This window comes from Triturus cristatus, chromosome 2_1 (assembly GCF_964204655.1).
Source record: "Triturus cristatus chromosome 2_1, aTriCri1.1, whole genome shotgun sequence".
Classification (NCBI taxonomy): domain Eukaryota; kingdom Metazoa; phylum Chordata; class Amphibia; order Caudata; family Salamandridae; genus Triturus; species Triturus cristatus.
This window is the reverse complement of record NC_140581.1, coordinates 1,031,195,932-1,031,221,254: the sequence shown is the minus strand read 5'-3', so window position 1 is coordinate 1,031,221,254 and position 25,323 is coordinate 1,031,195,932. Positions and strand designations below refer to the sequence as shown.

Here is a 25,323-nt window from a genome sequence, read left to right as displayed (position 1 = left end):
GCAGCAAAGCCATCCATGGGGATGTTGAGTTTTTTCTCAGTAAGTGGGCATTTTCTGCGGACCTTGAAGCCACCACTTTATTTTTTTTTTAAATACATTTTTATTAAACATTTAGCAAAGTACGACATTAGTATTTCCTTCGCATGACATGCGGACACAATCGCTTCAGTATCTACATAGTCATTACTGTACGCCTCATAGTGCACACCCCACAGTTTCATCTCTAGCATCTGTACAGCCCTCTGGATATACATATTGTGTACATGCCAACCCTAGACTGTTGATATACTGACATCGGACTCCGATTCAACTCGCATATATTGCCTCGGTAGATGTTCAAGCCTCCCCAGACCTTTTCCCATTTTTTTGGACACCCCCGATGGACATACACTGACTTTTCCGCCATCATTGCGATGTCCATGTCTTTACACCATTGGGCAAGTGTGGGACTATTTCTGGATCCCCAGCACTGGGCAATGTTCTGTTTGGCTATTGTCATGCCCAAAGTTACACAATCCTGAGCAATCCCATTTAGATCCGTTGGTTCCCAAATGTTGAGCAGGCAACACCTCGGGCTTGGGAGTGTGTCAACATGTGTGACCTGGGAAAGCGTCCGCATTACTGCCATCCAGTATTGCACTATTTTGGGGCAGAGCCAGATAGTGTGGTAGAACGTGCCATCTTCCCCGCACTGCCGAAGACAGAGCGGTGTGTCCGCTCGATGTATCTTGTGTAGGAGTATCCTAGTGTAATGTGTGGTTCAGGATCTTCAATTGGACTAGTCGTAATCGTGATGGATTGCAGCATATCTGGGCGATGCTAATGCCTCCCGCAAGTCTGCCTCGTCAATATCTCCCAGTTCGTGCTCCCACGCAGCCTTCAGCGCTACCGTGGGGTCTTTGCGGTTATTGACTATTTTCCTGTACGTCAGTGAGATTGCCTTTTTGTGCAGGTGGTCGGTTAGGAGCCGATCCTCCAGCGGGGAGGACTCTTCGGGCCTTGTATCTGGTGGTATTAGGGACTGCAGTGCATGCCTGACCTGCATGTAGCAAAATAATTCTGTCTGGACCATGCCATGCGTGGCCTGAAGATGAGCAAAGGCAACCACTTCACCCCTCTGCCACAAGTCCCCAACTTTTGAAATGCCTATTGGGTCCCAACTACGAAATCCCTTGGTCCTGCCCAGCATTCAGTCGCTTTGTATCCCATAATGGCATTGCCAGTGTGACATTGTCCCATCCCAGTGTCCGTTGTGCCTCAAACCATACTCGCAGCGTGTGCAGTGTCAGCCCCGTAATGTTGTGCTTCTTCCTTTTATTGTATAGGGCACCCATTATCCCTGATGGCTCTAGGAGATGTCTATCTAATCTGAATGCGGGGTCGTCTTGGGGGACTTGAAGCTATTGGTTGATTGCGACTGATTGGGAAGCCCAGTAATAGACTTTGATGTCAGGAAGAGCAATCCCGCCATCATTACAGCTTCTGGTAAGTTTATGTAGTGCTATTCGGGGTGCTTTCCCATCCCAGAGCAGCGACGTCACCTCCGCATTGACTGCTGCGAAATATGCATCCGGGACAGTTAACGGTGTATTCTGTAGGGCGTACAGAAATCGGGGGAGCGCCATCATTCTAAATAGGGCTTCTCGCCCCAGGAGTGTCAAAGGTAGTGTACGCCAATGGTGGACATCTTTTTTAAATCGCGCCAGGGGTTGGGTCAGGTTTTTTTTCCCATGAAAGCGCGTGGTCATGTGCAACGAAGATCCCTAGGTACTTGAACCCGTCCGTGACTATTTGAAGTGGGCACCCTCTTGGGAGCCGCGGTGGGGGGCCGTGTAGGATATACAGCAGCGACTTTTCCCAGTTAATAGTGTATCCTGACATCTGCACGTACGCGGCACATATGTCCAGAAGACAGTTGATGGACCATGCTGGGGACGTTAAATATAGTAAAATATCGTCCGCATAAAGCGAAATACGATCCTCCCATCCGCTGGCCCATCTCATCCCCTGTATTCTAAGATCTTGTCTAATCCATGCCGCCAGGGGCTCCAGTACCACTGCGAAGAGAAGTGGTGACAGTGGACAACCCTGCCTTGTCCCTCTACCCAGCGGGAACTCCGCCGATAAATGGCCATTAACTACTACCTGCGCCACTGGCTGCCTATACAATAGGCGGATCCATGCAGAGATTTTTGGCACAAACCCCATACGCTTACGGACTGTGAAGAGAAAAGGCCACTCCACGAGATCAAAAGCCATTCTCGCGTCTAGTGAAAGTATGGCTGCATCCTCTTCTATAGTTGATCTGCGCTCTATTACACCGTGCAACCTTCTAATATTAAGCGCTGTGTTGCGGTGGGGCATAAATCCGGACTGGTCTGGATGGATTATTGCAGAGAGATGTGGTTGTAGCCTGGTTGCCAGTGTCTTCGCGTATTTTTGCCTCTGCGTTGAGGAGGGAGGGCCTATAAGATGCACATTCGTGCGCTGGCTTTCCGGACTTATGTATTGTGATAATGGTGGCGAGCTGTTGATCTTTGTGTAGAATCCCTTTGCCCAAGCTCTCGGTGTACATGGCCAGGAGGTGACACCAGCTGAGGGGCAGACAATTTGAAGAATTCTATTGGGATTCCATTGGGTCCCAACGCCTTTCCCGTGTGCAGTGTCCTAATGGCTTGTGTAAGTTCCTCTGGTGTAATGTCCACCTCTAGGGCTGCTATGGCGTCGCCGTCGAGTGAGGGCATGCGTATATCGTGCAGGAATGGGAAGTGCTCTTCCACTGCCGCAGTGGCTACTGGTGTATAGATTGTCCTGTAGTGTTGCGCCAGTGCTTCAGTGATTTGCTGCGGAGCAGTCACTAAAGCTCCGTCTTTTGCCCTTATCTGAGTCATCCAGTTACTCGCTCTTTCTTTCCCAACCAGGCCAGCAGTCGGCCGGCTTTATCTCCCTGATCATAGATTGTGTTGCGTCTTCGTCAGTCTGAGGCCTCTTCGCGCGTGTAAGCCCTATATTCCTGCTGTGCCAAGTGTCATTTGTGTGTCGTCTTGTCAGTAGTGTCTGCTCCCTGGGCTGCCTCCGCCAGCAAGATCTCTACCTCTAGGTTGTCGATGTGTTTCTGGTGGTCTCTCTTTTGTCCCACTATCAACGAAATGGCCTGCCCACGTGATCGATGAGTGTACTGAACATAGGTTTTCTTCAAAATAACATTTCGTCATCTTAAGGAGGTCTTGCTTATTTTACGGTTCTTAAGGTACCCTGGCCTGATGGGGAACAGTCTACGGGTCTGCGGGGTGAATGAGGCATAAGTGATGAGAACCGGGGAGTGGTCCGAAATACCTCTAGGCAAATGTCTAATGTTCGTCATACCTAGTATCCCTGTTGCTAAAGATGTAATCTAATCTAGAGAGACTGTGATGTACCCCCGAGTGGAATGTGTATTGTTTTTCTTCCGGGTGTCTAGTCCTCCACGTATCTAGTAATCCGAGCGCTTCTACAAATTCCTGCAGCCTACAGGTTGGACCACTTGAATCTCTGGGAGACTGCCGGTCTATAGCCGCATCCATGACGGCATTGAAGTCGCCCCAAAGAATGAGCTCTCCGCAGGGAAGTGTAAGTGAGAATTTACCGAGATCCGAAAAGGCAGTCTTGTGTAGCATTGAGGGTATGTATACTGACACTATATTGTATATTCTGCCATCCCATTGGCCCTTGATTGCCGCAAATCTACCCTGATCATCTGTGTGTTGTAGTTACAGTCAAAGGGAAGCGTTTGTTAAGAAGGACCCCAACCCCTCTAGACTCAGAGGTGAATTCGGAGTGTACTGCCATTCGGAAGCCCCATCGATCCAGGGGTTTAACTGTCGTCCCCTGCAAGTGCGACTCCTGGAGGAGCGCCACCGCTGGGTTCTTCGTCGAAGATACTGTAGCACCAGTCCCCGTTTAATTCTGTGTCCTAATCCATTTACTTTCCATGATATCACAGCGAATGGGGCTCCCTGCTGTTGACCGTCTTGTGTGCACGAGACGTTATTTCTGTCGCCTTGGTTTGTGCCTGCCATCATGGTCTGTTACGAGAACTCTGTCTCGAGCTGCTCCAAACTTGTCTGTCATGCTACAGTCTATAACATTCTTTGCCGCATCTTTGCAAAAAAGGGTCGCCACTAAAACTAAGAAACCCAACATGAACTGATCCCATCCCTCCTCTCCCACCTTGCCTCCCTGCCTAGCGGATGTAGAACTACCCGCCTCCCCAACGCAGCAGAGTGCTTAAGTCCCATAACCATGTACCTATGTGTAGGGGGGAGAGGCCCCCCGCGACCACCCCCAGCGACGGTTCTTTGAGTAAGGTGTGTGAACTGTATCCAGTATCTTTCTCACCTGGGGCCCCATAGTTATACGTCACCTCTTGGAGTCAATCTCAGTCCCCGCCTTGATAATCTGCAGGTGAAGTACTCAGTCCGCCTCTCGTCAGCATCTCTGTGGGCCAACATCTGGGCCCGACATGGAGTAGTGGCAGGTCTCATCAACTCGATCTTACTCAGACCATGCCACTGGGTCTGGAGGCGGTGTTTTCAGATGATTACACCACTTAACTTCCAGTCCCCGTCCCAGCGGTCGGTCCTGGCGTTTCTTACCTCCCTTTGTGTTGGGCCGACTGCCTGGGCCGCCGTTGTCCTCTCGCCTCCCGCGCGCCGCTCCCCTTAGCCGGTCGCCAGCCCTCCAGCCAGTCCTGCCCCTCTTCTGGAGTTACAAAGAACCAACTTTTACCTTCTGCTTCTACTCTAAGCTTTGCTGGGTAGAGCATGGAATATTTTAGTTCTCTGTTGCGGAGTTCTCGCTTAACTTCTGTGAAATTGCGTCGTTGTTTTGTGACTGCGGCTGTATAGTCCGGGTAGAGGGTTATCACACTGTTATATATCCGGAGAGGTGGTCCCACCCGGGCCGCTTGCAGGATCGCATCTCTGTCTCTGAAGTTAAATATTCACGCCAGAATGGGCCGCGGAGGAGCTCCTGGTTTGGGCCAACCGCCCGGTACCCGGTGGGCACTCTCCATGGAGAAGAATTTAGTGTCTGCGGGGCTGTAATTGTTCTTGGATCAATTCTTCCACAAAAAGATCCAGCGCTGGCCCTTTAATACTCTCCGACACACCCACTGAGCGAACGTTGTTTCGCCTTGCGCGCCCTTCTTGGTCGTCGAGTTTCTCCGCCATCTGCTTGTTGGCTAGGTCAAGATGGCACACCTGCCGCTGCGGGGTCTTCATGTCGGATGAGAGGCCTGCCATTGTGGCCTCGACTTCCGCCATCCTCGTACCCATTTTAGAGAGATCAGCCCTCAGCAGCGTCAAGTCACAAGAGATGGTGCCAATGGAGGCTTGCATTTGTTGAAGAGTGGCCATCACGTCATGGAGTGTGATCTCCTTTTGCTGTTCATCCAGCTGACCAGCTGGAGCTCCTTGCGCCGCATCGGACGCGCCCTGCTGGTCTTTCGTGATGGCGTATTTATCGATGCGGTTGCTTTGCACCGATCTAGTGCCCCTGCCACTCATGGCGCTTTAGGTGTTGAGGAGAGTGACCACCGTGCAACCGGCGCAAGGCCGGCAGCGCCAGCAACCCACAGGCGGCGCCAAATCAGCAGGGGGGGGGGGGGGGGGGGCGCGGCTACGTTCACTCTTACTGCGGACACCAGGCTGCAATCCCGGATCAGTAAAATGTGGTATTGCGCAATCCAGCGTTGGTATCTCTTTATTTAGGGCGCCATCCTCTGTGCGTAGAGAAGGTTATGGGCCTCCGGCAGATTAGCTCCGCTCGGAGCGAAATCCCGGCGTCCCCGTAACCGTGCCTCCTGACCAGACAGGTATCACTTCTTGTCCACTTTTAGCCACTGTAGCCCCGGGGGGCCTCACCTCTGCTGTAACAGACACTTGGCAAGACGTCAGAGTGCTGGCACCGTATCTCCTGTGTCCCTCACTCTGTCCTTCTCTCCACTGTTTCTCCCACACCTCGCCAGGCCTCAGCACCCCCGGGGCAGCCTCTCCTCTTCAAGGGCCTCCTCTGCACAGGGTGGGGGTCGCGAAGGGCTGCCCCTACCCGCCAACATCCGCCGCGCGCTATGGGGCCAAGCTTGAGGTGTTCTCAGGGCGCTCTTGCTGCCATGCTGCGGTGCATTGTATCGACTGGCCTGCAGTCGCCCAGATCTCCGCCAGAGTCTCTCAGTTACCGCGGGGGCGGGCTGATCGGCCTCACCTACAACTTTATTGCTGCCCGCAGGAAGCAGGCGGCACTGCACCTGATCTTCGCGCTGACCGCCGCAGTCGGTGCATTAACTCGCGGTGCAGCAATCACGGTGTGTCCTGGTTTTGCTGCAGGGTTCCGGAGGTTCTGCTGGCTTATGTTTCCACCAGATTGCGGCAGTGGGCGCCGAAGGCAATACGGCGCCTCCGTCCCTGCTTATGTCCCACAGATATCAGGATTTATGCCAGGATTATCGGGGCAGGCTCTGTGTCTGCAGGAGCCCTCTTAGGCTGCAGCCATTTTCTCCGGTCGCAGACCACGCCCCGCCCCCGAAGCCACCACATTTAACCCTGGAAGTGTTACCTGGTGTCTGAATTCTGTGGCATTGTTTCTGATGGTGCTTCAGACTTTGTCCACCTTCGGTTAATCAGTAGTATGTTATCCTGACTTTATCTTAGTTACAATCTTGAGCACATGTTCTTATGTAGCACTTTGTGATTTGTAGCCCGAGTTCTTGATATCCTCTCCGAGAACTATGCAAAATATTATAAGTACGTTTTAGCCTAGTTCAGGATATCTAATTGAAAATCTCAGCATAGACCTCGGTGGCTAGTTTGAGCATGGTTCCTTTATGCTCCTTTAAACTATTTGATGTCCTAGAATTGTGAACTGCCTGATCTGTCGTAGCTTACATATCGCACAGATTTACCACCCCCTGAAGCCAGCTAATTAATGTCACCTTTACTCCGTGAAGGTCTACAAAATGTCACTGACTTGTGAAGCTTTACCCATAAGGCTTGACTTCTGCAGTATTGTATGATTCACATGTTTTGAACATCACCAGCAGGCTGAGGATCTCATTCACATTATTGGCATACTAAAAAAAAAAAGCATGAACCACACAACTGTTGCCCCTTCACTTCACTGAATATCTGTTTGCCAGTCGGTGTACAGGCTGTATTCCCCTCTGGCTTGCATTTATCGCTCTTATCAGAATGTTCTTCTAACTATTCTTATATTTTTGATTCTGTGTATTTCCCACAATTGTTATTCATTGTTGTGTAGGGGTCGTGTTACATGTTTGCAGGGAGAAACCCCATCTTTTGATTTGTTAGCCTGTTCTAATTAAAAATATTACTACATGGTCTTAAAAGAAAAGTGAAAAACAGAACTGTATTTTAAATGAAAAATAATTCTGGAAATTGTGCCAAGCAGGCAACACTTTAAAATATCTGAAACGGTTTATTGGGGCATTAAATGCTGCCAGTGATCCACCCCCCACCCCTACATGTTGGGAGCCAAAATAAAGCAAAAACTGCATGTTTATTTTTTGAAATTGGGGGAAAAACTGTGCAAGGTGCATATGGTTTTTTTTTTAAAAAAAGGCCAGAAACCTTTTTCTTCTGAGGGAGGGGCCACCTGAAAGGGAGCTGCTCCATTTCTGCTTTCAAGAGTGGTGGTGTACATCCCATCTTGCCCTCCTCTCCACCACCCCTCCATTCCTCCCCTCCACACCCCTCCATTCCTCCCCTCCACACCCCCAGATGGTCCACAGCTAGCAGATGAACTGCCCACGGGGTTGTAGAAACCATGGGCAGGCTCTTTTTTTTAACTCGCCAGATGGAGGAACCATTCTGCCCCTAGGCCTCTTTCCTTCTGCATTAAAAAAAATACCCTGTTGGTCTAGTAGTGGCCATGCGTGTGTGGACATCACAATCTGAGTGTCGGGCTGGCAGGAGAAGTGTTTCTGCTGCCATCCACAGTGGAGTTAGGTAGTGGAAGCACTCGCCGACTGTGCTGTGGACGTGGTGATCATGTGTATAGCATCCAAGTGGTTAAAGTAAGTCAGTGAGTCAATGACACAAGTTATGGAATTATTTGAAAACAAAGCTGGTATCTTTTGAAAAATCTACTTAGGATGTCTTTCATGTGCATAATCTGTCTTACTTGTTGTCATGCCTTGTGCTGACAAATTGAAAAATTCTATTCGTCAGAGCTCTGATAATACCAACCAGTGACTGCACAGGGTTCAAGTTGAAGGAAGGGCCTATTTGTTTTTTAAAATAATATACCAGGCTGAATATGCCAGAGGTCTAGTACTTATTTCTGGGAATATGACAAAGGCTCTGTCTGTACCTGTGTACTGATTATGCTAGAGCCCTTAAAATAGCGGAGATCTTATTAGTTTAGGGTTCTTAACTAGCAGGGTCTCTGTGCAGAGGCTGCAGGCCACTTCTGGGAGGCCTTGAGAGGTCAACCCACAATGGACTTTGACTCTGGAGCACTGATGAATCTCGCTGGGACTGGTGGGCCACTCTGACTTGGGGCTTAAGCACAGGTGCAGTGGTGGTTCCAGGCATCCGGCTTCTTTGCCTTTAGCTGGGTCGGAGTCTTTCTTTGGTGATTCTTTTGAACAGAGCTGCTGTTCACAGGAGATCCGGTCTCTGTTGAAGGCAGTCCTTCCTCCCAGGGGTTGTGGATGGACCGGTAGGGCTGGGGCCAAGTCAGTTCTTCTCTGCAGTCTTCTCTCCTGGGCGTCTTCTTTCGTCCTCCTTCGTTCCGGGAATCTCTCTTCTTGGTTCAGGGCTGCCCCCTAAATACTGAGTTTAGGGGGTGTTTTAGGGGTTTTGTGGTCTGTAGCCAAGGGACTACTGACCTTAAGGTAACTACACCCTTGGTGTGCTCACCCCACATGGGGGAGTGGGCACAATGGGTTTAACTCTCCTCCCCCACCTGAGAGGTGGGGTTGACAGAGGTAGGCACACATTCTGGGCTGCTCAAATTTTTCCCGCCTGTCGTAACGCTGAAAAGGGGATGATACAGGAAGGGGGACTGCTCTTCATAGCATGAGAGGCTGGGGGTCGTGTTACAAAGTCTGCAAGGCCTTTGAAGCTTCCCTTTCACAGATGGCTCTTCCTGACCTGGGGTAGTGTGACCACTTCTGCCCAGTAGAAGGCTTTGTTTCTGGGCCCAGGGAGCGATGGCTCCCACCCCAGGGGTCCAGAAACTTGTCTTGTGGTGGCAGGCTGGTGTTTACCAGTCAGGGAGCCCACCGGAGGCTGGTTGTTTTTCAGGGGGCACCTCTAAGATGCTGTCTGAGTGCATTGTATAATAAAACCCACACTGGCATCAGTGTGCGTTTATTATGCTAAGACTTTATTACCAAACTTCCCAGAATTCAGCAAAGGCATTATGGTGCTGTGAAGTTCGTAATAAACTCCCAGACCATATACTCTTAAAGGCTTTACTGCACTTACAATGTCTAAGAATGGACTTAGATACTGTAGGGGTACGAATGTATGATGATACAACGTGTGCTATTACCACGCGGTAGGTAACAACGCGGTCGTTATAACGACCGCTTTGTTACCACCCATGGCTTTACATCGCAAGTCGTTTCTACGACTTGCGCTAGATGGCGCTGGACTTAGGAGTAGTTTAAATTACTATTCCTACTCCAGTTAGCGCAACAGCAGGGAATGTGTTGGATTTAAAATCCAAAATATTCCCTGGTGTTGCACGCCTCCTAGCGCAAGTCGGAGAAATGACTTTCGATGTAAAGCCACGCGTTGAACAACGCGGTCGTTGTAATGACCGCGTTGTTACCTAACCCATATGCGTGGTAACAGCGTTGTAACCACTGTTTCCCTAGGGGTACAGTGCTCATGCATCTGTACCCTCGCTAGTGCACACAGCTAGAGGGGGGGTGTCACCTATACCATAGGCAGTGAGTTGCAGGAATGTGTAATATTATATAAACAACAAAAGAGTGTATCCGACACGGTAAAAATGCTAGCAAGACAACTGTTTTTTAAAAACACTCACTCACCAACCTAGTTGGTGACCTGCTTCATCATTGGGTTCCCACCAGAGAGGCAGAGTGCCTCTCCGGTGTACTTCAACGCCTGATTACAGCAGAGCAGGTTTTTTTTTTTTATGTGGGTGCAAAGAGGTGATTTTTAAAAAGGTACCTCCGTTTAATCCCAAAAACAATTTTAATGGTGGAAAACTGGGCACTGTTAAAAACAAGTGTGTTGGATGTGTAAAGGCTGGTTTTATTAGACCAGTTACATCCTAGTGTGCAAAGGAACAAATGATCAACATCTTTCTGCTTCTCTGTATATTCAGTTGAGCATTCGTCAGGACCAAAAAAGACCACCGCGGCGGTATGCGCTCGCTAAGGCGCACCCTAACCTGTGGTGTAATGGACCACGTAAACTCACGGTTCTTTATATAGCCTTCAGGATTTCTGAAAGCCTTTGAATCCGTTGGAACAAAAGAGACAAACTAACAACATAATTCACAGGGCACACAAAACATAGAAATACGCCATTTGGAATCGTACGTTGAGTGATTTACGTGTATGCCATCAATTGTGCCCTTCAAATACACAGCGGCAGAAATTGCTAGCAAATTAAAATGAAACGATTGGGATAGTGACAGGTAATGTCTGTCCTATCTCAACTCATTTGTGAATTCCTTATGTGATGTGCTCATTATGCTCAATGACATCAGACCCTTCAATTTAGGGAAAAGGGCATATAGTTCTGCCGTTTTGTGCGGGTATATGCCGGCATTTTCATATTTTAGAACCTTACGGTAAGGCATTGCCACTGTCAAAACTCATAGAGGGTTAAATCACTGAGTTCAGTGGCGAAGGCAGGCTTGGTGCATGATCGGTAGGAAAACACGGGTTTTAAATACACAGGGTCAAGTTGCAACAAGCATTTACAATGCAATGGTCTCGGCATTGTTAAAGTTAGAGCTATTGGCATTGCTCATGAAATTATTTTTGTTTGTTTTTAAAACATTTAAAGAAACTGCATTGGTATTTGGCTCCATATAGCGCCTTATAAACTACCTATGCATCCTGCTGTCACTGCAACACTTTGGTAACTGCTCGAATATCACAGATAAACAAAACACCGAACAAAACACCACAGGCCTTAACAAAACCAGCTTTGAACAAAAGAAGTAGACACAGGTAGGTACACCTTCAACTGACTCTTGACCCTGACTTGAATGTACTCCGAGCAAAAAAACTGTAAAGTTCGAGGCATATGAGCTGCAGATCACACACTGAGGATAAGATCGCCATCTGGTGTTGGGCTCGGATGATTGCAGGTTGTTGTTGTCTTCGGAAGAAGCCTTTGGTCACGAGGTTGGTGACTCCTCCCCTGGACAACAGTGCGCATGGGCATCCACTCCATCGGCAGATTGTTTTTTTCCGCCATTGGGTTCGGATGAACTTTTTTCCGCTCCAGCAGAAAACTTCTAGCAATCATTTTAAATACTTAATCTTCATTCCATCGACGTCGAACTCAACTCGGACCGGTTCCGCAAGCGGCTGATGGACAGGACACCCTTCAAAAAATGCCCCCAGTGTGGAGCGAAGTTCCCCCACAGTGACCACCACGAGGTTTGTAACCTCTGCCTGTCGCCGGAACACAACGAGTCCACCTGTCCAGCTTGTTCCGCTTTCCGTTCGAAGAAGACCCTCCGGGACCGAAGAGCTCGACGCCATATTATGGCCAAACCAGCTCCAGAACCGGAGGACATCTTTGCTCAAGATGTTCCCGAAGACGACACCGAAGATCTCGAGATCGTGTCCGAGGCTGACGATTCCGATGACCTCATCACTCCAGGGCAGCGTGTGAGTACCACCCCCCCTGCCCCTGCCCCTGCCCCATCCAAAAAAGCATTGGTCAAGACTCCGCCAGCTGGGCCCAGTCGCGACCGGAAATCCTCTTCAGAAGCCCCGCCCTCGGGCCCGGCTCCGAAGACATCTAAGCCTGTGGGTGGCTCGGGCTCGAGCAAACCTCACCTGATTGTGCCTTTAACACCCTCGGCACCCAAAAACCCACTGTCGGCACCGAAACAGGCTCCAAGACCGAAATCTCCTTCGGCACAGAAACGTTCCTCGGCACCGAAGTCTCCACCGGCACTGAGACGTTCTTCAACATCGATGCCTGAAAGTCCATCGGCACCGAAAACTCAGTCGGCACCGAAAACTCAGTCGGCACCGAAAACTCAGTCGGCACCGAAAACTCAGTCGGCACCGAAAACTCAGTCGGCACCGAAAACTCAGTCGGCACCGAAAACTCAGTCGGCACCGAAAACTCAGTCGGCACCGAAAACTCAGTCGGCACCAAAAACTCAGTCGGCACCAAAAACTCAGTCGGCACCAAAAACTCAGTCGGCACCAAAAACTCAGTCGGCACCAAAAACTCAGTCGGCACCAAAAACTGCGTCCCCGCCGAAAAAAGCTCATAAAGACCCGAAGCGGACATCGCAGACACCACCTTCGGAGCCAGATGAACTTTTTCGACCAGATCCTTCTCAAAAGCGGATCTACATCAATCCTAACACGGGACATGTGACTGCCATCCCATATAAAAAGCGGAAGCTGGACACTACACCTCCCCCAGCTCCCATACGGAAAAAGGACTGTGCTACTTCACCACTTCGTCCTTCCTCTCCTGTTTTACCTCCTAACCCGTCCCCCCCTCCTCCTCCTGATTCTCCTTTACCTTTACCATCTCCCTATCATTCACCTCCTCCACAGGATGATAATGATGACTTAGGGGGAGGGGCGGACCCTGATTTATTTAATGATCCTGTTGATCCAAACGACCCTTTTACGTTCCCAGACCCAGCACCCATGGATGACTGGTCTTATCCTATACCTGACATGCCTGACCCCACTACCTACCCCTCCAAGCCCTCCCCTCCTGATGACCACCTAGGGTTCGGCCAACTTATAAATAGGGCAGCAACATTCCACGGCGTCACAATGCACACAGACGCCCTTGAAGAGGACTTTCTCCTTGATACCTTTGAGCAGTCACAAAAGACTGTGCACATACTGCCCATGATCAAAGGGGTTATAAAGCATGCTACTGAAGTCTTTAAGGACCCTGTTCGAGCTAGGGTTCTCAACCCACGCATCGAAAAAAAGTACCGACCAGCCCCGCAAGACCCTGCATACATTAAGGCCCAGCTCCCTTTAGACTCCTTAGTCGTATCAAATGCCAGGAAGCGCGCTAACTCACAGACAACTGGAGAAACGCCTCCCCCAGACAAAGAGTCTAAGCTTTTAGAAGCCTCAGGCAAACTGGTCGCCGCGCAGGCGGCTAACCATTGGCGTATTGCGAATACCCAGGCCCTGTTAGCCAGGTATGATAGAGCGCATTATGACCAACTTGAGGACCTTATGCAACATCTGCCTGAACCCTTTAAGTCCCAGGCCTCTGACCTCATCCAAGAAGGCAAATTAATATCTAATGCCTCCATTAAATGCGCCTTAGATGCAGCAGACACTGCTTCTAGAGCGGTCAATACTAGCGTCTTACTCAGACGACATGCCTGGCTCCGTATTTCCGGTTTTAAACCGGAGGTTCAAACCGCAATTCTAGCTCAACCTTTCAACCAAGAGCAGCTATTTGGCCCTGCAGTGGATACTGCATTAGAAAAAATGAAAAAGGATAATGAAACTGCCAAGTCTATGGGAGCACTGCAGTCTCCTCAAAACCGGGGTTCCTTTCGTCGCTCCTTTTATAGAGGAGGCTCCAAAAACACATCAACTGAGACCACGTCCACCTTTAAAAATTCTGGACAAACATCCCCTAACAGAGGTTATTTCCGGGGAGGTTATAGGGGAAACAATAACAAAGGTCGAGGGCGGGGCAACAACAACACCCGCACCTCACCAGCCACCAAACAGTGACTTGCCACCACTCCCCCCAGACCATTCCACTCCGGTCGGGGGGCGACTCCAACAATTCCTACCTGTCTGGACTTCCATCACCACAGACAGGTGGGTAAGACAAATTATCCAGTCTGGCTACTGCCTCGAACTCATACAATCCCCCCCAAACATACCGCCCAAACAACGTCCAATGTCCTCGCATCATCTCTCTCTCCTCAAACAAGAAGTTCAATCCCTGTTACAAAAACATGCGATAGAACCAGTCCCCCTTCAACATCAGGGAAAAGGGGTATATTCTCTATACTTCCTCATTCCCAAAAAGGACAAAACACTAAGGCCCATACTGGATCTCAGACTGCTAAACCAGTATATACATTCGGATCATTTTCACATGACCACTCTCCAACAAGTCCTCCCACTTTTACAACAGGGAGACTTCCTCGCCACATTGGACCTCAAGGACGCATACTTTCACATCCCTATGCATCCCGCTCACAAAAAATATCTACGATTTGTGGTAGATGGGCAACACTATCAATTTACAGTTCTCCCATTCGGAGTAACAACGGCACCCAGAGTGTTCACCAAGTGCCTAGCAGTCGTGGCAGCGCATCTCAGAAGACAACAGATCCATGTCTTCCCCTATCTGGACGATTGGCTCATAAAAGCCAATACATATCAAAAATGCGTTCTCCACACTCATCGCACGATTCAAACTCTCCACGATTTGGGATTCACTATCAACTACCCCAAATCCCACCTACAACCTTCCCACTTACATCAGTATCTAGGAGCAACCATAGATACATCCAAAGCCATTGCCTATCCCAGCACTGCCAGGATAGCCAGTATCCAAAATCTCATCTCTCAATTTCAAACTCATCCATCTCTTCCAGCAAGAGTGTTCATGCAGCTCCTAGGCATGATGGCGTCATGCATCTCCATAGTCCCACACGCACGACTTCAAATGCGTCCCTTACAGGAATGCTTAGCACAACAGTGGAACCAAGCTCACGGACAACTTACCGATCTGGTGTTGGTGGACAGTCGCTCACTTCGCTCACTGAAATGGTGGAACACCATCAACCTGTCCAAAGGGAGACCGTTCTTAGAGCCTCTTCCACAAGTTGTGCTAACTACAGACGCATCTCTCACGGGGTGGGGAGCCCACCTCCTTCACCATACCACTCAGGGCAGATGGACCAGTCAACAAAAACTGCTCCACATCAACCACCTGGAACTCTTAGCAGTGTTCCTAGCACTAAAATACTTTCAAATTCACCTAAAGAACAAAACTGTCCTCATACGCACAGACAACATGACGACAATGTATTATATACAGAAACAGGGAGGGACACACTCTCTCCAACTGTCCCAACTGGCACAGCAAATCTGGAGATGGGCAATTCCCCAAAACATCTACCTGTTAGCAGAACATCTCCCAGGGATCCACAATCAAGTGGCCGACCTCCTAAGTCGCCACACACAACAGATCCACGAATGGGAACTACACCCCAAGGTTCTACTCCCCTTCTTCCAAAAGTGGGGACAACCAGACATAGACCTGTTCGCCACTCCCGAAAACACAAAATGCCCAACCTTCGCCGCCAGGTTTCCACACCCACAGTCGAAGGGCAATGCCCTATGGATGAACTGGTCAGGCAGATTTGCGTACGCCTTTCCGCCTCTCCCACTAGTTCCATTTGTGGTACGCAAACTGAAACAACAGTCACTAACACTAATACTAGTGGCTCCCACTTGGGCACGTCAACCGTGGTTCACCACACTTCTGGAACTATCTTTAGTTCCACATCAAAAGCTACGCCTCTCCCCGGATCTGTTAACCCAGAACCATGGAAAAATCAGACACCCAGATCCTCAAACACTGAATCTAGCGATCTGGCTCCTGAGGTCCTAGAGTTCGGTTACCTCAATCTCCCTCCAGACTGTATGAATATCATAAAAGAAGCCAGACGCCCTACTACTAGAGCGTGTTATGCCGCTAAATGGAAACGATTTGCCATCTACTGCGCTAATAATGACATACATCCATTGGACGCTTCCATCCAAAACCTCATTTGCTATCTACTACACTTGCAAAGATGCAATCTAGCGTATTCCTCTATACGTTTACACCTAGCAGCCTTGGCAGCCTACTTGCAAAATAGGCAACACCTGTCCCTTTTTAAGGTACCAGCCATCAAAGCGTTTATGGAAGGTCTCAAAAGAATTCTTCCCCCAAGATTGCCACCTGCACCAGTGTGGAATCTCAATGTGGTTCTAACAAGACTCATGGGTCCCCCATTTGAACCTATGCACAAATGTGAATTGCAATTCCTAACATGGAAGGTAGCTTTCCTTATCGCAATCACTTCCCTGCGCAGAGTAAGTGAAATACAAGCCCTTACACTTGAGGAACCTTTCTTACAACTACACCGTAACAAAGTGGTTCTTAGGACAAACCCTAAATTTCTTCCAAAAGTGATTTCCCCTTTCCACCTTAACCAATCAGTAGAACTACCGGTCTCTTTTCCAAATCCAGACTCGGTAGCTGAAAGGGCCCTACATACCTTAGATGTCAAAAGAGCCTTGCTTTATTACATCGACAGGACAAAACCTTTTCGAAAGACAAAACAACTCTTTGTTGCTTTCGCGCCACCACACAAAGGCAACCCGATCTCCAAATCAGGAATAGCCCGGTGGATAGTTAAATGCATCCAAATATGCTACCTCAAGGCTAAACGTACACTTACAGTTCCCCCTAGGGCGCACTCCACGCGTAAAATAGGGGCTTCTATGGCCTTCTTAGGCAATATTCCCTTAGAAGACATTTGCAAGGCAGCCACATGGTCTACCACGCATACCTTCACTAAACACTATTGTGTTGACGTGCAGGCCAAACAACAGGCCTCCGTGGGCCAGGCTGTCCTAAAAACTTTATTTCAAGCTGCTGCAACGGATACAGGCGACCACCGCTAAGGGGAGCACTGCTGTATAATCTATCCTCAGTGTGTGATCTGCAGCTCATATGCCTCGAACGGAATATGCTACTTACCAGTATGCATCTGTTCTTGGCATGTAGAGCTGCAGAGTCACACACGCCCGCCCGCCTCCCCGGGACCTGTATCTGTTCCAGCATCCGTCTTACTTAGACATTACACATGGACATCCTTTCTTTCTTTTCTATATACTCCATCTTTTCCCATCATGGCGAAAAACAATCTGCCGATGGAGTGGATGCCCATGCGCACTGTTGTCCAGGGGAGGAGTCACCAACCTCGTGACCAAAGGCTTCTTCCGAAGACAACAACCTGCAATCATCCGAGCCCAACACCAGATGGCGATCTTATCCTCAGTGTGTGACTCTGCAGCTCTACATGCCAAAACAGATGCATACTGGTAAGTAGCATATTCCTTTTGCTCACTCGTTTCCCAAAAGATGGCCCCTTAAATCACATTAGAAGTTAATGTAAATTGCCTAATCTAAGATGGCCGCCGGGTCACGTGACCTCCCTACGGTGGCCAAAGAGGTTCTGCACAGTAATGTAAGCAAGATAAACTTCTACACACTATCTAACATGTCAAACTAATATCGTGTGCGATGATCGCACTGCCTGCTTTAAGTTTGAAAACTACAATAAAGCCTTGTTCAAGAGAGGCTTGAGGAAAAACGTTCGCGCACTCGCTAACGCTCCACTCGCAATGAACACGCTCCAATCGCAATGAACGGTGTCCCAGGACTCGAGTAAAACACTTGTGTGGCCCAAAATTCAAGCATCAACATGGTACAGCCTCGAGCGTGAAGAGAAAAAAACCTTGCACTCGACATACCATTGAGCCCGATGGTCTCGTGCTCCTCAAGCCAGTGGTGGCGCAGTGCACACGCGCTTGTCACCAACGAACATGCCAGCTCGAGCCTCGCTCGCAAGGGGACCCGTAATAAAATAAAATTGCCCCCACTAAACAATTGAGCTTCTAAGTGAAAATGACCATTAAATACTTCAGGCAAACAATCTAAGGATTTAAACATGCGTGCAGCGATAAGCGCCAAGTCAGAACAACAATTTCTTTAAAAATGGCAGTAATTTAGACAGATAGTCTATACTAAACACCTTAATGACAAACAAAGAACTTAGACAAACAAGCACACCACCGCCTTTCTCCGAGGCAAAGCAGAAATGCCTCGGAGAAACGCAGTGGCGTTTTCGGATTCGTGGGCGTGTTTCTTTTTCTCTCCTCTTGCCATTGGCTGGAGGAGAGAAAAACACGCCTAAAAAAGGGCGTGTCTAAAAAGTGGAAAGAAGAGCACGGAACACGCCCCCGAATCTGAAAAAGACTGAGCCTATTTGGAGGGACGGCTCTCTCCTCCAATGGCTGGCCTCCGTTTAGGAAGCCAGCCAATGGAGGAGAGGCAAAAAGAGAGGCGGGCTAAATAGCCACTCTAAGAAACATAAGATCTCCGGACTTCCGGTTCTGCCTTCGGCAGACCGGACGGTCCCTCGACCTAAAAATGACTTGTTAAAGCTTACGTGAAGTTTAGATTGACCTCACTAAATGAGTCCTGGTGGGGGCGGGACTTGTAGTCAAACTGTATAGATTAAAAAAAGTTACCAAGTGTTAGCAATAGGTTCGAGGCATGTGGGCTGCTGAATTCATATCTGTGCATAGATCGCCGCCTAGTGTTGGGTCCGGATGTTTGCACGTTGTTGTCCTGGAAGAGTCTTCGAAGTATCCTGAGATAGGTGACTCCTCCCCTGGACCACAGTGCGCATGGGCATCCTCTCCATCCTCAGATTGTTTTTTTCCGCCATTGGGTTCGGATGTGCTTATCTTGACTCAAGTTAGGAAAATTTAGTTTTCAGGCCAAAAGGCCTTTAGTTTTCGACGGTACTGTTCCCGATCGGTATCGACAGTTTACAGGCTAGTTTTCACGGCTTTAACAACTTTTCAGATCCATTAAATCCGACCATCGACCGAACTTCGACGATGGGATCGAGGACCCCATTCAAGCGGTGTCCTGTTTGCCACGCCAAATACCCCCATATCGACGTCCACCCGGTGTGTAACAAATGCCTCTCACCGGATCATGACGAATCGAAATGCATGGCCTCTGCCCGATTCAGATCCAAGAAGACTCTCCGGAATCGACGCGCCGCGCGACTGGAAGCGCAGCAAGCGGCACCGGCCCCAACCAACATCTTCAGCACCGAGGACGAAGATGTGGAAAGCGTGGAAAATATACCCTCCAGCCCCACTTCCGAACACGGTTCCCGATCGGAAGATGTCGAAGAGCTTTTTCACAGGGAAGAAGAAGAAGACGACGAGGTAGGAGACTACGATGAGGCCTTAGGGGCCGAAGAAGGTAGCTCCGGTGAGGAGCAAGGCCTACCCGTACAAATTGAGGCTATCCCAGTGTGTCAGTCGACGGCTCCGGTCGAGGGATCGCCTTCGGGCCTTACCCAAGACCAATCCCGCAGTTCTTCGGCCCCGCCCTCCGGCCCGGCCACGGACATACAGCAAGAGCCATTGTTACCTAAAAAGACTGGTTTCCCTACCACGAAACCGAAACCAATCATCGCACCGGTTAAACAGAAACCGAAAGTGAAACTGACACTGGTCGGCTCGAGGACCACCATACCTTCGACGCAAGCCAAACCCGTCGGCTCCGACCGCACCAAAAGGGACTTCGGTGCCGAACTCGCTGCAGCCGATGTCGGCGCCAACCCAAAAAGAAAAGCCGTCGGTACCGTCAAAGCGCCTCGGCCCCCGGCACCGAAGCAATCTGCACCGACCACCAAGGTGAAAATAGCCACTGCATCGCTATCCACCTCGAAGGCAGCGACTACGGTACACTCATCGCCGTCGACGGCTCCTACCCCTCCTCGACTCGATGACCCGGTCACTTCGAAGAAGTCCACACCTGCCTCTACGGAACCACTCTGCGCCAAAGAACCGTCGGCGTTCCAGGTGCGACAAGTGGCAGCGTCCTTGCAACGCATCAGGGAAAAGGCAGCCCTCCAGACCTCGTCGGGCTCCGAACCAACACGGACACAGAAGGCACCTTCGGCACCAGCCAACATCACCTTTGGTTTGCAGCCATCCACGGCGCCGAAAATGTTCGAAATCAGAACCCGCGTTACCCAGACAAGGTCCCCATCTACCGAACACTCGACTACTGGGACATCGCCGTCCCACTTCATCGACGCCGACACCGGCAGGCTCATGCTCCGAAAGCGGAAGATCACTTCAGGGCAAGCTTTGGACTCTTACAGGATCCCGCTAAAACAAAAAATGCCGGCGGAATCGGAACCAGTTCTTTATGAACGCATCCACACCTCTTACACAGATCCATCATTCTCTCCAACGCACTCCGACACGGATGCAGTGGAGGACTACATGGGTGACGACACCACCTACCCCGAGGACATAGACCCTAAGGGACAGCAAGACCCTGATCAAGTCTGGGATGACCCTGTAGACCCAGGTGCCGCTCTGGATACACAGGACACGCAACTTTATGGCGCAAAAACGTCCCCCACAGAGGACACTGCTGCATTCAACGCCCTCATTGAACGTGCCGCAGCCAATCATGGAGTGCAACTCCACTCAGACACTATCGAGGATGATTTCTTGGTGGACACTTTCGCATCCTCCGAGAGGACTGTAAAGACTCTGCCCATGTTAAAAGGTGTCCTCAAGCCAGCAAAGGACATTTTCAAGGAAACCACCAGGGCACGGGTAATAAACCCCAGGATCGAGAAAAAGTACAAACCCGCACCTGGGGACCCCACGTACATTAGAAGCCAGTTGCCTCTGGACTCAATTGTAGTTGCCAATGCTCGCAAACGGGCACACTCGCAGACAACTGGTGATGCTCCTCCCCCGGACAAAGAGTCCAAGGTTCTAGAGACCTCCGGCAAACGGATTGCAGCCCAGGCAGCAAACATATGGCGCATCGCCAATACACAGGCCCTCCTAGCTCGCTACGACCGCTCACACTATGACACGTTAGAGACCCTACTCCAACACCTGCCAGACGAGTACAAAGAGGCAGCCGAGCTCCTCACCAGGGAGGGACAACTGCTCACAAACGCATCCATCAAGTGTGCACTGGATGCCGCAGACACTGCTGCAAGGGCAATAAACACCAGCGTCCTGCTACGACGACACGCCTGGTTACGAATCTCCGGATTCAAACCTGAGGTCCAAAATAACCTCCTCAATCAGCCGGTCAACCCCGACTACTTATTTGGACCGGAGGTTGACACCACCTTAGAAAAGATAAAAGACACGGACACTGCGAAGTCAATGGGGGCTCTGCAAACGCAGACATTTCGTAGTGGCTCCTTTCGTCGCCCCGGAATTAGAGGTGCAGGTAGAGGACAGGGGGCACACAAACCTACAATAAAGGGGGCACACAGAGTTCCTACGATAAAAACACCCGATGTGGATATCGTGGCTCCAGCACCAAGGGCAGAGGATGTGGTTACGGCAATACCAGGTCCTTCCCCCAAGAACAAACAGTGACGCCCTCTCCCTTCCCCCCGCCCACATAACGCCTGTCGGGGGAAGGCTCCAGCGGTTCCTGTCCACGTGGGATTCCATCACCACGGACAGGTGGGTCAAAGATGTTATCCAACACGGTTACTGTCTCGAATTAACCTCCACTCCACCCACCATACCGCCAAGGCACCGTCCTATGTCCTCAGAGCACTTAGCGTTATTACAGCAGGAGGTGCTAAGTATGCTGCAAAAAGGCGCTATAGAGGTCGTGCCCGTACACCAGCAGGGAACAGGGGTGTACTCTCTGTACTTCTTAATACCAAAAAAGGACGGGTCACTCAGACCTATCCTAGACCTGAGACCCCTCAACCACTACATTCTCTCAGAGCATTTTCACATGCTCACCCTACAGCAGGTTCTCCCGCTCCTCCGACAGGGAGATTTCCTAGCCACGCTAGACCTCAAAGATGCGTATTTCCACATACCCATACACCCGTCACACAGAAAATATCTCCGGTTCACCATTCAGGGGCAGCACTACCAATTCAAGGTTCTTCCCTTCGGAGTGACAACAGCACCCAGAGTTTTCACAAAGTGCCTAGCTACCGTGGCTGCACATCTACGAAGGCAACACATTCACGTCTACCCTTACCTGGACGACTGGCTTGTTCAGGCAAAGTCAGCCCAGCAATGTGCCAGCCACATGTCCCGCACCATTCACCTTCTTCACAGTCTGGGATTCTCACTAAATTACCCGAAATCACATCTCCAACCCGCACACGTACAACAGTACCTAGGTGCGACCATAGACACTCTGGCAGCCACAGCTCAGCCAAATTTAGTGAGGCTCAACAGCATGCAAATGCTGATTTCCAAGTTCAAACCCCAACACTCCCTTCCTGCGCGAGTGTTCATGCAGTTGATAGGCATGATGGCCTCCTGCATTTTCATAGTCCCACACGCGAGACTACATATGCGCCCGCTTCAGGAGTGCTTAGCACGTCAATGGAATCAGGCTCACGGAAAATTAAAAGACCTAGTGTTGGTGAGTGGTCGGGCATACAACTCTCTACATTGGTGGAATCCACAAAACCTTTGCAAGGGCCGACCGTTCCAAGAGCCTGTTCCACAAATAATACTGACAGCGGACGCGTCTCTCCAGGGATGGGGAGCCCATGTACTCAATTACACAGTGCAGGGACTATGGACTACGCAACAAAAGAAGATGCACATCAACCTTCTGGAACTGATGGCAATCTTCCTGGCTATGAAAGCATTCAAAGTACACCTGTGCAACAAGGTCGTGTTGATCCGGACGGACAACATGACTGCCATGTACTACATACAGAATCAGGGAGGAACACACTCTCCACAATTGTCTCATCTGGCTCAGAGCATGTGGAAGTGGGCCATTCAGAGGAACATATTCCTCATGGCGGAAAACCTCCCAGGCAAGGACAACCAGATGGCGGATCTGCTCAGCAGACACAGCCACCAGATGCACGAGTGGGAGTTACACCCATCGGTACTCCAACCGTACTTCCAGCAGTGGGGTCATCCAGAGATAGACCTATTCGCCACAAGGGAAAACGCAAAATGCCAAAGCTTTGCCCCCAGGTTCCCACATCCACAGTCGCAGGGCAATGCGATATGGATGAACTGGTCCGGCAGATTTGCGTACGCTTTTCCCCCAGCGCCGTTGATACCGCTAGTGGCACGCAAACTGCGACAGCACTCACTGACACTCATCCTGGTTGCTCCAACATGGGCACGCCAGCCATTGTACACCACCTTTCTGGAACTTTACGTGGTGCCGCATCAAAGGCTGCGGCTCAAACCCGCGCTTTTGACGCAGAACCATGGAGAAATTCAGCACCCAGATCCGCAACAGCTGAACCTGGCAATCTGGCTCCTGAAGTCCTAGAGTTTGGCTACCTAAACCTGCCACCTGACTGTATGGAGATCATTAAGGATGCTAGGAGACCCACTACCAGAGCTTGCTATGCAGCCAAATGGAAGAGGTTTGTCATTTATTGCAATAACAATGACATTAACCCGCTAGACGCATCCATTCAAAACATAATCTGTTACCTCTTACACCTATACCGATGCAATCTGGCATACACCTCAATACGTATCCATTTAACCGCAATAGCAGCCTATCTCCAAAACAGGCAGCACCTCTCTTTATTCAGAGTGCCTGCCATCAAAGCCTTCTTGGAGGGACTTAAAAGAGTAATTCCCCCAAGACACCCACCAGCACCAGTGTGGAACCTCAACTTGGTCCTCACCCGACTGATGGGTCCACCCTTCGAACCTCTCTACTCATGTGAGATTCAATTCCTCACCTGGAAGGTAGCTTTCCTAGTAGCAATCACTTGGTTGAGAATAGTTAGTGAACTCCAGGCACTAACCATTCAAGAGCCATTCATACAGGTTCACGCAAACATGGTCGTACTACGTACCAACCCCAAATTCATGCCTAAAGTAATATCGCAGTTCCACATGAATCAAACCATTGAACTGCCTGTTTTCTTTCAGAATCCACAAAATGTCGCTGAAAGAATGCTCCATACACTAGACGTCAAAAGAGCCCTCATGTACTATATAGACAGAACTAAAAACTTTAGGAAGACAAAACAACTTTTCGTCGCCTTTTCCCCACAACACAAAGGCAACGCAATCTCCAAAGCAGGTATAGCCAGATGGATCGTTAAATGTATTCAAATTTGCTATCAAAAGGCTAAACGCACATTAACGATTCCCCCACGGGCCCACTCAACACGCAAGTTAGGGGCCTCCATGGCTTTCCTGGGAAACATTCCTTTACATGATATATGTAGAGCAGCCACATGGTCCACTATACATACATTTACCAAACACTATTGTGTAGATGTACACTCAAAACAGCAGGCAGCTGTAGGACAGGCTGATCTCAAAACTCTTTTTCAGACCGCTGCAGCTGGCACTGGTGGCCGCCGCTAATGGGAGGTACTGCTATGCATTCTATGCACAGATATGAATTCAGCAGCCCACATGCCTCGAACTGAATATGCTACTTACCAGTATGCATCTGTTCTTGGCATGTAGGGCTGCTGACATTCAGATCGCCCACCCTCCTCCCCGGCGCCTGTAGCAGCTGCAGCTCTCAGAATTACTGTATAGCATGGTCATCACTTTCTATATCTACTCCATCACTGCCACAATGGCGAAAAACAATCTGAGGATGGAGAGGATGCCCATGCGCACTGTGGTCCAGGGAAGGAGCCACCTATCTCAGGATACTTCGAAGACTCTTGCAGGACAACAACGTGCAAACATCCGGACCCAACACTAGGCGGCGATCTATGCACAGATATGAATGTCAGCAGCCCTACATGCCAAGAACAGATGCATACTGGTAAGTAGCATATTCATTCTCTTCCAGGGGATCCTCATCAATAGTCATAAGCATTAGAATATTCCCGCCCATGCGCGGGAATATTCTAATGCTTATGACTTTGATGAGGATACCCCTGGAAGAGAACTAGGATTACAGGTAAGTAACTAATCCTTGCGCGTTTGGTCTGAGACATCACCCATGCTGCATAGGTGCGTCTTCGTGGGCAATGGGTACCTACTTCCTCCGCGCCTGCCTGTGAGATAGTGCCATCTTTCTTGCATGGTTTGCCCCCACTTTTTGCTGAATTGCTGAATGTACTTTGACTGAGTGTGCCCTGGACTCCTGCCAATCAGGTGCCCAGGGCCTATGTTCCTTCCCTAAAGACCTAAAACCCAAATTGGCAAACCCTGGACACATGTCAGCCCCTGGTAAATGGTACCCTAGGTACCCAGGGCGTTGTGACCAGGGAAATCCTCTAAGGGCTGCAGCACTTGTTGTG

The 25,323-nt window shown here is 49.8% G+C and overlaps 1 protein-coding gene across 4 annotated transcripts in view; it reads left to right on the top strand.

The window, feature by feature from the left end:
* The window catches only part of G3BP2 (G3BP stress granule assembly factor 2), a 265,334-nt gene that overhangs the window by 63,981 nt on the left and 176,030 nt on the right, over positions 1–25,323 (top strand). The window lies entirely within an intron of this gene.